The sequence below is a fragment of the Mixophyes fleayi genome, chromosome 1, assembly GCF_038048845.1.
Source record: "Mixophyes fleayi isolate aMixFle1 chromosome 1, aMixFle1.hap1, whole genome shotgun sequence".
In the NCBI taxonomy this organism is placed as follows: domain Eukaryota; kingdom Metazoa; phylum Chordata; class Amphibia; order Anura; family Limnodynastidae; genus Mixophyes; species Mixophyes fleayi.
This window is the reverse complement of record NC_134402.1, coordinates 50470269-50485260: the sequence shown is the minus strand read 5'-3', so window position 1 is coordinate 50485260 and position 14992 is coordinate 50470269.

The window sequence follows — 14992 nt, the reverse complement described above, 5'->3', positions numbered from 1 at the left end:
ATAGAAAACCTTCAACAGGTCTGAATTACACCCAAAAATAGTATCTGCACTGCGTAAAGGACTGGCCACTGGCCACCACAATATAATATATAGAAAACCTTCAACAGGTCTGCATTACACTCAAAAATAGTATCTGCACTGCGTAGAGTAGTGGGCACTGGGCACCACAATAAAATATATAGAAAACCTTCAACAGGTCTGAATTACACCCAAAAATAGTATCTGGACTGCGTAGAGGACTGGCCACTGGCCACCACAATATAATATATAGAAAACCTTCAACAGGTCGGCATTACACCCAAAAATAGTATCTGCACTGCGTAGAGTAGTGGGCACTGGGCACCAAAATAAAATATATAGAAAACCTTCAACAGGTCTGAATTACACCCAAAAATAGTATCTGCACTGCGTAGAGGACTGGCGACTGGCCACCACAATATAATATATAGAAAACCTTCAACAGGTCTGAATTACACCCAAAAATAGTATCTGCACTGCGTAGAGTAGTGGGCACTGGGCACCACAATAAAATATATAGAAAACCTTCAACAGGTCTGAATTACACCCAAAAATAGTATCTGCACTGCGTAGAGGACTGGCCACTGGCCACCACAATATAATATATAGAAAACCTTCAACAGGTCTGCATTACACCCAAAAATAGTATCTGGACTGCGTAGAGTAGTGGGCACTGGGCACCACAACAAAATATATAGAAAACCTTCAACAGGTCTGAATTACACCCAAAAATAGTATCTGGACTGCGTAGAGGAATGGCCACTGGCCACCACAATATAATATATAGAAAACCTTCAACAGGTCTGAATTACACCCAAAAATAGTATGTGCACTGCGTAGAGGACTGGCCACTGGCCACCACAATATAATATATAGAAAACTTTCAACAGGTCTGCATTACACTGCACATACGGCTGCTCCTCCATCCTCGCCATCATATACATGTTGGAGTTTCAGCGTGTCAAAACCTCTTGTTTTTGATAATGACAGTGCATTTTGAATATTTTTCAATTTGCCCCACAACACTGAATGTACTTTATCTATGATACGTATCTATCTTTCTTGATTTCGTAGTGTGGTGGCCCCGGTACACAATTTGGTAACGAGGCCACAATATAATTAAAAAACCCTCCACGGGTCAGAATTCCACCAAAAAAGGGTATGGACTGCGTAGTGTGGTGTGCCCGGAACACAATTTTTTACAGCGCCAACAATATTAATTACAAAATTGGGCATCAACTGTCACCATTGTTTAATATCCGATACACCAAAATATGGACTGCACAGTGGAGTGGGTCCGGTAGTAAATTTGGTGCCGGAGCCACAATACCTCCTCCAACTTCCAAGTGTAGTGTTTATAAAATATAAACAACAATACAGTAGTTCTAGAGCACGTCAATACCTCTTGTTTTAAATTATGACAGGGCATTTTACTTTTGGTTTAATTTCTTGAATTTGTTGAAATTTGGTTTTACTTTTTGAACATGGCAAACGACTGTTGAATGGTCATATAATGCAAAAAAAAAAGTTCCAAGATGGAATTGTCCTTGGGCCCTCCCACCCACCCTTATGTTGTTGAAATAGGACATGCACACTTTAACAAACCAATCATTTCAGCGACAGGGCCTACCAAACAACTGTGGCTGAAATGATTGGTTTGTTTGGGCACCCACACCAAAAAAGCTATTCATCTCTCCCTGTACAGACTAAACAGGCTCTACTGAGGCAAGATGTCGTCCTCATCCTCAACCTCTGATTCCTCTCCCCCTACAGTGTGTACTTTCTCCTCCTCACACATTATCAATTCGTCCCCGCTGGACTCCACAACCACAGGTCCCTCTGTACTATCTGGAGGGCAGTGCTGTACTTCATTGAGGAATTGATTATTCATTTTTATAAACATCATTTTTTCAACGTTCTGAGGAAGCAACCTCCTTCGCCGCTCACTGACCAGGTTCCCCGCTGCACTAAAAACTCTTTACGAGTACACACTGGAGGGGGGACAACTCAGGTAAAATAGAGCCAGTTTGTACAGGGGCTTCCAAACTGCCTTTTTTTCCTGCCAGTAACAATATGGACTGTCTGACATGTCTACTTGGATGGTGTCAGCAAAGTAATCCTCCACCATTTTTTCAATTGTGACAGCATCCAATGCAGCGACAGTAGACATGTCTGCAATGGTTGCCAGGTCCTTCAGTCCGGACCAGATGTTATCAGCATCCCCGCCAGCGCCTCTTTTAGGAAAACTGAGCTTTTTCCTTGCAGCCATAGATGTGGAAGAAAATGAGGGTTTCCTATGTCGTAGGTGGATGTGTAGGCTTGAATGGCCTTTTGATGCTCCTCCATCGTCTGCAGCATATAGAGGGTGTAGTTCTAGCACGTCACTACCTCTTGTTAATTTAGATTGCAAGGCTTGTAAATACTTTGAAGATAAAAAAAAGCAGGCTGCACAGACTGTGGAGCTAGAAAGTTAAATTAAATAGACCACGTTTTTTTGGTGGCTAGTATCTATGCCCCCCCCCTCCCCCCCCGCCCTACACTTGCAGTTGAATATAAAAAAAGCAGCCCTGCATAGACTGTAGAACTAGAAATTCAAATATACAAAAAAATAGACAAAGGCAGTTTGGTATCTGTCTGCATCAGATCCCCTCTCCACTAGGAGTAAACATCCTCCTCACCGCCAGCTACATCAATATCCTCCTCCCGTTGTACAACATTCACACCTTCATTAGCGAAATCTGTAACTGGACTGTGGGTGATCCTTCCAGCATATGCAGAGGGCGTGCTGCAAATGGTGGAAGGAGCCACCTCTTCCCGTACAGTGATGGGAAGGTCAGGCTTCGCAACCACCAACACCCTTGGACTCGCCTTGGGGATTTGTGATAATTTCTCTTTAGAAGGCAGAGTTGTTTGCTGTTTTGTTGCTGACACCATAACTCTCTTCAATTTTTTGTAGGGAGGGGGGAGGAGGAGGAGGGCTAAGATCCTTGGGTGAAGCTGAACCACTAATCATGAACACGGGCCAGGGCCTAAACCGTTCCTTGCCACTCCGTGTCGTAAATGGCATATTGGCAACTTTACGTTTCTCCGCAGATGATTTTAAGTTTCTCTTTTTGATACTTTTACTTAACTTGGGCTCTTTGGATTTTACATGCCCTGTACTAGGAGATTGGGCATCGGGCTTGTAAGACGACGTTGATGGCATTTCATCATCTATGTCATGACTAGTGGCAGCAGCTTCAGCATTAGGAGGAAGTAGGTCTTGATCTTTCCCTACTTTATTCTCCAAATTTTTGTTCTCCATTATATGTAGCACAAGATACTGCCGAATGTGTGAACTTGGTAATATTGCAGTACCAATGGACTTATACTGCTGGATTGGTTTTGCAAATTTGGTTATAATTTTTTATTTTTTTTATTTTTTATTTTTATTTTTTTATAATTTTTTTTTTATTTTTTAAAAACTTGGGAATAATGGGGAAATAACTATGCCCTTAGAAGCACAGAGCACAGGACACAGCACCACTGGACTGAACAGAACACAGCACAGGACCCAGCAGCACCACTGAACTCAGCAAGACAGAGCACAGGACACAGCACCACTGGACTGATACTGCAGAATGTGTGAACTTTGTAATATTGCAGTACCACTGGACTTTTACTGCTGAATGTGTGAACTTGGTAATATTGCAGTACCAATGGGCTTATACTGCAGGATTGGTTGTGCAAATTTTGTTGTAATTAAAAAAAAATTAAATTAGTTTTTTGTATTTTTTTTAATAACTTTTTTTTATTTTTTTAAACACTTGGGAATAATGGGGAAATAACTATGCCCTTAGAAGCACAGAGCACAGGACACAGCACCACTGGACTGAACAGGACACAGCACAGGACCCAGCAGCACCACTGAACTCAGAAGGACAGAGCACAGGACACAGCACCACTGGACTGAGCAGAACACAGAGCACAGCACAGCACAGCACAGAACTGAACAGCACGAGATATAGCAGGACAGAGGACCACCTAACACACCCTCCCTCTACCCTGATCAATGCCCGAGTGAAGATGGCAGCGATTAGCGGGGAATTTATAGGATCCGAGTATCGCGAGATCCGACAGCGGGATTATGAGTTAGAGCATCGGTTTCAGATTTGAATTTGGCGCCAATACCCGGATCTGTCTCGGATCCGACTCGGATCGGCAACGTTCGGGTGGGCTCGGATTTCAGAAATCCGAGTGCGCTCATCTCTACTGGAAATCTTCTTCTCCCCACTCATATCAGATGGTATTAAATAAAATCTGGCATGTATTGGATGGAGTACATGACCTTCCTCCTCAAGTATTTGTCACACACATACTGCAAAGTTTGGGGAACCTTGAACTGTATGTTTTAAGTCAAGATTTAATTTCCAATAGATTCAATTTGCAACTGGATCCCATTGAGTAATTCACCACCTTGGGCAGAATAACTACCCCCCCCCCCCCACTACTACCAATCAATATTAGACATATAGGCTTTCCCACTGAGCTGCCCTTCCCCTCTCCACCTCTTCTCTAGGTGATCTTCTTTTCTGAGTTTGTTATCCACAAAACTTCACCCCTTCTACCTCTTTTCCTAACACACCTTGAAAACGGATTAATCTTCATTTTTCATGGGTAGACAGTGACATGCTTTGTTACCCACATATAACTAACTTTTGAAATCTTTCCTGTGGAATGTCTGTCTTTGTTTTTATACTCTTGAAAAAAAAAGAAATAAAAAGGAGAAAGCCCTAAATTAGAATGTGTGCCCATCACATGCTCATACAATCATCCAACAAGTCCACCCCATTTATTTTATTTTTTAAGTAGAAAAATTAGTGATTGGCAATAATCAAACAAAAAAATGTAAATGAAAAGCATAAGTAATTTATAGAGTCTAAACATTACTAACTAAATGAAGAAAAACATTTTATATTGTCCACTGAACAGTGCTGCACTGGACAATACAGGCAGATTTGAAAAGTGCAGAAATGGTGGCAAAATATTGCTCTTACGCTCAGGCATGTTCTCAAAGCAATATGCACATTATATACCTGCACACTCTGGATTCAAGTCAATTCCATTACCAGAGAACTTTTATGACCAGTTACAGTCACAAGTCAAAATTTTGTAGCTGTGATACAGCCAAATTACAGATCGGCAAGTTACGACTTTTTCCTAGAGCAATGTTAATCAGTTCTAATGAAGTGTGTGAGATAAGTGATGTCACTTTCTTTGCAATAGTGTTCATAAAGAAGGTTATGTTTTATTAACAATAATGGTCTAAAGCAGGCTTGTCCAACCCGCGGCCTGCGGGCCGCATGCGGCCCAGCACGCCTGTAGATGTGGCCCAGCAGGAGTTTTGGTTGTGGCAAGGGGGCAGCGCCCCGTCAGCTGGTACTCCGGCTCGCTCCCTTGTCTCCTCCTCCGTCCGGCGCTCACAGTGAATGTCGGGCGTGATGGCATCACGCCCAACATCCATTGCGGAGCGCAGCACGGAGGAGACACCCGCGCGAGAAGAACAATCAGCAGCAGCAGAGAATTGCAGAAAAGAAGAGAAGAGGACAGGAGAACAAGCTGATTAAAAGGTAAGTTAAGGGGGATTTTTTTTATTATTTCAAGGGACGCTGACAAGTGAATAAAAGTCACCTCGTCCTGGAGCATCATGGACCTTATCTCCCTACTACATACTTCTACTTGTATTACTAATGGGGCATTATATATTATTCTCTTTGGCCCATTATAAGTTGTTATAGATATATATATCTATAATATAACTTTTGTTCTTTTATATATATATATATATATATATATATATAAAAATATATGTTAACTATGTTGTCTATGTTTTTTTTGGATGATCAGCTATCGTTAGTTTTAATGTATTTTATGTGCGGCCCAAACCAACTCGTCGTCTTCCAATGTGGCCCAGAGAAGCTAAAAGGTTGGACACCCCTGGTCTAAAGATTGTAAGCTGATACTTTTTATATGTTTAAAGTTTTAAGTCTATCTCTGTTTTCCAAGTGACAGTGACCAAGACAGCATTTTTTGCAGTGTAATTGTAATGCTCTAAACTCCAAAGTCTATCATTGAATCATACACCCACCTACTAATCATAAGTGCAGTGTATGTAGTTTTGAATAAACTCGCTGATCACTTATCTTGTTGAATAGACATTTCTGTGAAAACAATTTGAAGTAGTTCAACTAACATTTGGCTCTTGAATTGATTCAACAACATTTGAGCAGTTTTGAATTGGTTTGAAATTTGAGCTTGGATCTAGGATTTACATCTACTTGACAAACCACATAAGCCTTCTCCAATACTGACAGTATACATTAAGAGACAATACCTTGAAATTATTTTTCCGGTTGCCATTATTCCTCTTGATAATCTCATGCTAACACTTATTGATTAACACTGAAATTTCTAGATTGTAGACTTCATCTTGTAGACTTTAGGCCACTTAGAATGTGCACCCACTACAATCACAAACATGTAATCCATGAACGGACCCGCAAAATCAATATGAACTCTTTGCTGTGGATAGGAGGTCCATTCCTAAGGGTGTTATGGAGTTTATGGTGGTGCATTTTGAATCTCTTGACATCCTTCAGTTATTGATTCAATCTGACCATCAATTCCAGACCACCATACATAACTTCTAGCTAAAGCCTTTATTTTCACTGTGCCGAGATATTCTTAAGGCAATTCTTCCAATATTCCTGTATGAAGCTTGGTAGGTACTATTACTCTGGACCCACACAATGATGTTCCTTGACACACATTCTTTCTGAGAATTCTGGATACAATGGGTTGCTATGTGTGAGGAAGCTACACTTATTTGGAAAGGTAGTTATCCTCAATGGGATTCAACTCAATTGGGCAGCCCAGGATATATCCAAAATATGGGTTTATTGACAGCACAAGCATAATAGACAGGTGCATGATAAATGGTATCGTATACCAACAGCCTCTTGCAGTCAGCACCCCAAAGTAATAACCTCCACAACTTCTCTGAAGTCCTCAGAGTCTTATTCTCCCACAGAATTACCACTATCATTAGCTTGACAGTTCCATGTCACCTAGCCTGGGACACTGGCTCACACAGACCCTTTCCTGGTAGGGTTTCCTCCGGCGGCACTGTGATGCCTGGCCCAGAGTCCTTTATGCTGGTGTTAAGTACACCAGGATCCTCCAATATAGAATGAATCTATTGACATACTGCTTTCTTTTTTCTTTTTTTTTATATTTCTTTATTGAAGAATGTCAAACATGTACACATCAGTAAATAAATTAGAACAAAGATATGTTTATACTTAATAATCATGAACCATGACACATAGTATGAGGAAAAACGTCATCTGTGAGTCACTGAAGTGAACTATAAATATGATATCACACATAAGGTACAAAAGCCTGGAGAGACCGGGGCAACACAAGCACTCTCCTAGTCCAGAAAGATAGGTGGGTCTCGCATTAATATTCTAGTTTCATACCAAAGGGTATGTTGAAAACATTTTTGTATTTGCTCTCTCAGCGGGACTGACAAAGTGCCAACAAAGCTCTCCCAAGTGTCAAAAAATCTCCCTGTGTATTTTGTTTTTTGGAGGGAGGCTTCCAACCAGGACATACTGCTTTCTTTATATACCTGGCTATCTACCCAGGGGTCTATCAGTGGACACTTAAATTATTAAACTATTAGACATACCTTCCTAGCTCTGCAACCTGTGGCTTCTGCTTTACTGCTATTTTCACACAATATGGCAACAGTCTTCATATTTCCAATGCATGCAGTATTGCAGGTAATAGCAAGGGCAAAATATACCTAATAACATGAAATAACAGTACACATAATACACTGATGCTCTGGTGTATGTACTTAGACTGGGCCAAGGATTAAAAAGTACATAAAACTGTGGGAAACGGGTAAGAAATAAAAAGTCTTCAGTCCAGTGGGACCCCATTTCATCACACTCTGTTTTGGCCAACCTTTAACTTAAATATCATAGACTTTAGATAATACTGGATCATTTCTGGTTTCTCTCTTGATGACAACATTTGTTATTGGAAGCTGTTCTACCAATACAGACTGATTACATATCTTCTTGATCAGCTTGGACAGATTCATCTGCTTGTTGTAGATGGGATTGTGACAATCTGTCCGCATTGCTGTGATGTTTTGTTCCTTTAAGTCCCATCTCATAAGTGTCAGTACCAAAGAATAAGCTCTATCTTGCTAATCTGGCAGCTGTCAATGAATTTATTTTCTCCCCATACAAGACTTAAAGTTTTGCAATCAATCTACGCAGGGTTATGCTCAGCCAATGTTATGTCTCTACGCAAATACGTTTGGTTGCTCACTGCCATCTGGTAGACTATGTGATAGAACTGCCCCTATTCCATAAGGTGAGATATCACGTGCCAGTTCAATACATAGTGATGGGTCAAAGTGCATGAGGGCCTTGTCTGATGGGGCCAGCTTCTTTATCTATGGAAAAGCCTTTTAACAATTTGTAGACCATTTCCATGGTGCTCCCTTCTATAAGAGAGCATTCAATGGCAGTAAAGCCATAGGTATTAGAGGTAGAAATTTGTTATAATAATTCACTAGACCTAAGATAATAACAAAATAAGATCCCAACTGGGCCACGGATTGTGGTTGTGGTGCTCACAGCACTGCTTCAAGATTGTCTTCAGAAATGTCGAGATGGGCAGCAAACAAAAGGATAACCAGGAATCATGCAAATAGTCAGGTAACAGCTGATCCAACAATATAAGATCAGCAACAGCAGGCAGACGCTATAACCAGCAGGGAGGCTAAGCACTCTCTGCCAATCATGGAGCTCCTACAGATGTGAGCCCCACCACAGGGATAGGTGAAGCGGGTCACATGTCCATATGAGCATACGGAAGGAGCTTCCTGGCTGCTTGGCAACCAACCAGGACATGCAGGGCAGCAGTCAGTCAGAAAGTGTCCAAGCTGCCTAGCAACAGCCAGAATGGAAGAGTTACAGCGGACCGTCGCTGGTAGCGTGGCAGCACATGACACTGCCCACTTCAAATGCAAGACATTATTTGTTTAAAAGACATTTTGTGTGTCATACATTCAATCGCTTTTGTAGTATCTCTGAGACATCCTTTGCTGTTGTCTGTAATGAAATTGCAATAAACACTTCACTGTCCAATGTTAACACTGGTTCACATAATAATCTCTTTTGAATATTTTTACTGTGCTTACCACACACTAGTCTGTCTCAGCTTGCCCCAAATCCAACTTGACATTGTTCAAATAACTGTCTCAACTCTGAATACTTTCACCTTTACATTGACATTCTTTATGAGGACAGAATCTTTACACAATTACTAGCAGTTTGGGGTTTGACATATGTAGCCCAATCTTCTATGGGGCCATCAAAGACACTGTGAAAATGTATCTTGACATTTTTATGAACTTTCAATCGTTGGAGGTGACCTGCTACATTTACTGTACACTTGGCTGATTTAACTCAGGTGTCCCAATGGCACTTGGGCTTGTTTGACAGTTTTACATGGGCTCCCACTTTACACCATTCACCACTGGTGTCTTGGCGATTTGTTTGTGCAGTGATGAATGTTTTTTATCATGGTCACCAGTTGTAGTGTATGAAGTTTTGAATAAACACGATGATTACTTATATATATTAGGAACAGCGGCTGCTGAACCGTTTACTTTTGAGCTCATGCGAATAATATAAGTATGAGAGTTGGGCACATGATATAAATACATTTCTTATAGCAACTTCTACCTCTGCTATAAAGTAGTCCACATATACAACAATAACTTTTATATGGTGGAAAAAGTTTATAATCTGGTCACATGGCTTGTTGCTGGAAATCATCCAGAGGCCCTATTCTTAGACCCAGGAATTGAAGCTAAACAATGACAATTCCGAAATACAAAACAGATATATAAAAGTGGCAGCATTTCATTTACAGAGGATGCATTTATGACGAGAAGAATTTTTTGCCAAACTAACTTAAAACCATTTGGTTATATTGTGGAGTGTGTATGTGAAAGCCTTCTTCAGGACAAGAAGAGAAAGGAGGTTTGGTAAATGACATTCATGATTGTCAGTAGCTGATTGTCTTAAGATTTCTACTATGACTTATTTATCTCTAATGTCTCCACCTTCCAATGTCTGACCTTGCTCCAATCACACCACACTCTCAGTAGCTGCACAAACATTCTAGTCGCCAATGGCTGCTTTAAAATTGGTGGCTGAGAATGCTTTTACTTTACAGTAGACTCGCGTAGTTTTCCCAACTACAAATGTTATTTTACTACTTTATGTATCAATTGTCCTCCCTGCCTCTTAGATTGTAATAGATTGTAAGCTCATTGACCAGAACCATCTTTACCTTTTGTTTTAATGTCTTTGAATATTATTTTATCTCGTCCCCTCTAATCAATCAGCCAACGATCGCTAACTCTTCTCCCCTGTGGTAACCACATATCACTCCTGCGTCCTCCCGTGCTGCCTCCACCACTGAAATGATCTCGCTTGTTCTCTCAGACTATCCTCTAGCCTACAATGCTTCAAACGCTCCTTTAAAGTTCACCTGTTCATTAAAGCCTACCATTGCAATGTTTCCCCACTCCCGTGCCCTCTATATCTCCCCTCTTCGTGTTCCTATTCACGAAAACAAAGTAGACATCACAAACATTCATCCTGCCCTCTTTGTATCACCCACTCTTGTTTCTTCCCCAGTAATCCAAATTCTAGTTCCCTTACATTAACTCACCCCTATGTGTCACCCCATTTGTCTACCCACTCCCCTTTAGATTGCGAGCAAGGCCCTCTTCCCTCCTGTCCTCCTCCTCTCATTACCTTGCTTTCAGCACGCAATATATATTTTGCTCCTCCTCCTATGCCCTCGATCTCACTACAATCAAAAACATCTCTCTTGCCTTCACAATCTCTGACTCTGATCCTGTTAGTTGCGCCCATACTCCTGGGCACAGGTTCGGCTTGCTCTGATTCAATCCTCCTCCTCCTCTCCTTCTTCTGTTCTCTAGTTAATGTGATTTAGTTTACCCCTTGTACCTTATTGCCTTGTATGGCTGTTCATAGCTGTGTTGTTATTTGCCTTGGGATGTACATTTTAGCTCAATGTTTCCTTTCCAATAGACACACTCCAACAGGCAACTGGATCCATCCCACCTCTCGGTGCTGAATATTTACCCCCACCTGCCTTCAATCAATCTAGGACATGTAGGCTATCCCCTTCAGCAGATCCTAATACAGTTTAAACTACGGTACCTTTCTTTAAAAACTATAATGTGTATTGTCTGCTTCTGTAACATTTTACTTACCCTTTAAAAAGGAGTATTCCTTAAATTTGAATTTGTGCACTCCACCTGTACCTGTCCACTAGTACAGATACCTCAGCGCTATGAACATGTATAAATATGTAGTTTATTAACATACAACAGGATGTAGTGGTTCTGGCCAGAACAACGGAACACAGGTCCAATTGGGGAATCACAATAAACAAAAATAAAATAAATAATACATATAAATCACAGGTATGCAGTCTCACAAATGTGCCTCAAAGTTTACAGACAATATTCTGATAGCGTATAAGAATCCTCCACACTTTATAGAATGGATGTCAGTATTTGTCCGCATCAGCGGGCGGTATAGTGATTCAATCAGCCACAACGGTAAAAAGTCTTGTAAACTTACATTTGAGGAAAGACGGTCGCCTTTCGATTTAAATCCCTCTGAAACAGAGTCCACTCTGTACCTGTCCACTACCTAACAGCCCCTCCCCATTTATTTATTTCTTTAACTGGAAAAAAATAGGCAATTGGCAATGCTGAAAACATGTTTAAGCTTTTTAGCTAAATTATAAAAATCATTTTTATGTTATCCACTGAACAGTCATGTTCAGATCCCCAAAGTTTAAAAGTAAAGAAACTATGGCAAAATATTTCTCTTTCACTCAGTAAGTTCTCAAAGTAATATGCACATTACTTAACTGCACACTCAGGGTCTAGTTCTATTTCCATAGCCAGAGAACTTTTATGACCAATGAAGTCCACAAGTTATAATTTTTTAGCTGTGATGCAGCCTAATTACAGATTGGCGCGTTAAGTCTTTTTCCTGGAGCAATGTTAATCAGTCACAATGAAGTATGTGAGATAAGTGCCATATCTTTCATTTTCATAGCGGTCATAAAGAATGTTATGTGTTATTAATAATAATGGTCTAAAGATCTTAAGCTGATACTTTTGATATGTTTTTATTTACTCTGTTTTCCAATGACAATGACTGTTCACTATCGCACTGTGGAAAATTCATGGGTGACCAATACAGAAGTTTCTGCCGTGCAATCAGAACGCTGTAAACTCCAAAGTCTATCATTGCACCATATACCCATCTCTTAATTATAGACTTTATATGGCGGGAACATTTTATAATCTGCTCACATCGCGTGTGGCTGGAAATCATCCAGAGACCATATTCTTAGACCCAGAAGCTGAGATAAGCAATAACAATAATAATAATATACTAAACATGCATGTAATAGTGGCAGCATTTAAATTACATAGGACGTGTTATGCACTTACCATATGATACAGTATTAAATAAATAAATATATATATATATTTTTATATATATATATATATATATATATATATATATATAAATATTTATTCAAGGAGGGATACCTTGGTCCCACTGCTGCTGTAGCAAACGTGTGTTGCCTGGAATTTGAGTGCAGTGCGCATATCTTTGTTACCATATGGTGTATGATAAAGTTAAGGATTATTACTTAGTCAAATTAACAAGTCAGTTGGTCATATTGTGCAGCATGAAAGCAAAAGACTTCTCCAGAACCAGAAGAGAGGAAGTTTGGTTAAGAAAAATGGTGAAGGACAGTGATGATAGCCAACAGCTGACTGTCTTAAGATTTCTACTATTATTTTTATTATTATTACCATTTATTTATATAGCGCCACTAATTCTGCAGCGCTGTACAGAGAACTCACTCACATCAGTCCATGCCCCATTGGGGCTTACAGTCTAAATTCCCTAACATACACACAGACATACAGACTAGGGTCAATTTGTTACCGTAGCAGCCAATTAAACTACCAGTATGTTTGTTTTGGAGTGTGGGAGGAAACTGGAGCACCTGGAGGAAACCCGAGCAAACACAGGGAGAACATACAAACTCCTCACAGATAAGGCCATGGTTGGGAATTGAACTCATGACCCCAGTGCTGTAAGGCAGAAGTGCTAACCACTAGGCCACTGTGCTGCCCCTATGAGTAGTTCATCTTTCATGTCTTCACCTTAAATTGTCATCCCAACCGTACCACACATTGGTAGCTGCACAAAAATGCCAGTTGACAATGACTGCTTTAATATTGGCGGCTGGTAATGCTCCTGCCTTGTAGTAGACTCACATACTTTTCCCAGCTACAATTCTTATTCCGCTACATTATGTACCATTTGTCCCCCACACATCTTACTCTGTAAGCTCAATTGGTCAGGACCATCTTTACCCTTTGTTTCATGTTATTGTATGTTATTTATTTGTGTCATGATCCCCTCAACGTGCAGCGCTCTGTAATATTCCAACTATTTATAAATAAATACAGAAGTGGAATCTGCTCAAATCAATTTATAGGCCATAACAGGTGCTTGAAAGGGTGGGGTTATCCTACAAGGAATATACACACAACATTTTTTTCCCCCAGCACACGGCTATAGCCAGCAACAGATCTGCCATTTCTACTGTAGATAAAAATGCAAAAGTCTTTGTTGCACACATTTGCAAATGTATGTTTAAGCCATCCTGCCACGCCAAGGCGCTTTTGCTAATAGGATGGTCCTACTCTAAACAATGAGAGTCCCATATATTTGGGCCATACATATGTGTTTTTAAATTGAGAGCCAACTTACCAAAGAGGTACCCCAGAAGCCTCCAAACAGCAATTCAGTGCCAGTACCCCCTCTCAGCTACTGACACCAACATGCCTCTCAGACAAATACAGAAGTGGAAGCTGCTCAAATCAATTTATAGGCCATAACAGGTGCTTGAAAGGGTGGGGTTATCCTACAAGGAACATACACACAACATTTTTTTCCCCCAGCACACTGCTATAGCCAGCAACAGATCTGCCATTTCTACTGTAGATAAAAATGCAAAAGTCTTTGTTGCACACATTTGCAAATGTATGTTTAAGCCATCCGCCACACCAAGGCGCTTTTGCTAATAGGATGGTCCTACTCTAAACAATGAGAGTCCCATATATTTGGGCCATACATATGTGTTTTTAAATTGAGAGCCAACTTACCAAAGAGGTACCCCAGAAACCTCCAAACAGCAAATGTGTGCAACAAAGACTTTTGCATTTTTATCTACAGTAGAAATGGCAGATCTGTTGCTGGCTATAGCAGTGTGCTGGGGGAAAAAATGTTGTATTTATAAATAAAGCAAGATAATAATGATATCCCATCACAGTTCACCTTATGCAGTCATTATATGTAAGAGGACATTACCTAGTGATTACGTTGCACCTAACTAAAGTCAATGTAATAAATAAGTGCTAATTAATAGCATGGTCTGATGCTTCAATGAATTTCCCCATTTCTGTTTTTTCCATCTATGGAATGGGCTACTGAATGTGGCTGAGAGCTTCTGCAACAGATGACATATACCATGGAGCGCTGATTATCAGTCATACTATAGAAGTCATGTGACAGCATAAATGAAAAAATGGGACACAAATTTTAATTCAATATTGTACAACGCAGTCTTATAGATGCGTCTGATGCAAAGATGTGTCATACGCTAGACTTAACACTACACTTAAGCAGATAACATAAGCCTTGTCTGGATTTATTCATTTCTATGTCATTTATCAAAAGGGTTTTGTAAGGAGCAATTTCATTCA